Genomic DNA, 1,294 nt, shown 5'->3' with positions numbered 1-1,294 from the left:
ATGAAAACAGGAATTGTTTTCAGAGAATTCTTCCTTTAAATGTTCCCTCAAAGCAGGAAAAAAAGGTGAACCTCAACGTTAATTTTCAAGGAAAACAAATGTTTTTGAGTGACTAATTATTTGAGGATGCTGCTTCAATTATTAGAGGAGGTATCTGAGCCTCTAGCTATTATCTTTGGAAAATCATGGGAGACGGGAGAGATTCCAGAAGACTGGAAAAGGGCAAATACAGTGCCCATCTATAAAAAGGGAAATAAAACCAACCCAGGAAACTACAGACCAGTTAGTTTAACTTCTGTGCCAGGGAAGATAATGGAACAAGTAATTAAGGAAATCATCTGCAAACACTTGGAAGGTGGTAAGGTGATAGGGAACAGCCAGCATGGATTTGTAAAGAACAAATCATGTCAAACCAATCTGATAGCTTTCTTCGATAGGATAACGAGTCTTGTGGATAAGGGAGAAGCTGTGGATGTGGTATACCTAGACTTTAGTAAGGCATTTGATACTGTCTCGCATGATATTCTTATCGATAAACTAGGCAAATACAGTTTAGATGGGGCTACTATAAGGTGGGTGCATAACTGGCTGGATAACCGTACTCAGAGAGTTGTTATTAATGGTTCCCAATCCTGTTGGAAAGGCATAACGAGTGGGGTTCCGCAGGGGTCTGTTTTGGGACCGGCTCTGTTCAATATCTTCATTAACGACTTAGATATTGGCATAGAAAGTACGCTTATTAAGTTTGCGGATGATACCAAACTGGGAGGGATTGTAACTGCTTTGGAGGACAGGGTCATAATTCAAAATGATCTGGACAAATTGGAGAAATGGTCTGAGTTAAACAGGATGAAATTTAACAAAGACAAATGCAAAGTGCTCCACTTAGGAAGAAAAAATCAGTTTCACACCTACAGAATGGGAAGAGATTGTCTAGGAAGGAGTACGGCAGAAAGGGATCTAGGGGTTATAGTGGACCACAAGCTAAATATGAGTCAACAGTGTGATGCTGTTGCAAAAAAACCAAACATGATTCTGGGATGTATTAACAGGTGTGTTGTGAGCAAGACACGAGAAGTCATTCTTCTGCTCTACTCTGCTCTGGTTAGGCCTCAGCTGGAGTATTGTGTCCAGTTTTGGGCACCGCATTTCAAGAAAGATGTGGAGAAATTGGAAAGGGTCCAGAGAAGAGCAACAAGAATGATTAAAGGTCTCGAGAACATGACCTATGAAGGAAGACTGAAAGAATTGGGTTTGTTTAGTTTGGAAAAGAGAAGACTGAGAGGGGACATGA

The sequence above is a fragment of the Terrapene carolina genome, unplaced genomic scaffold (genome assembly GCF_002925995.2).
Source record: "Terrapene carolina triunguis isolate 2854851 unplaced genomic scaffold, T_m_triunguis-2.0 Scaffold58, whole genome shotgun sequence".
Lineage (NCBI taxonomy): Eukaryota > Metazoa > Chordata > Testudines > Emydidae > Terrapene > Terrapene triunguis.
The sequence above is the reverse complement of the archived record's forward strand: the minus strand, read 5'-3'. Positions refer to the sequence as shown.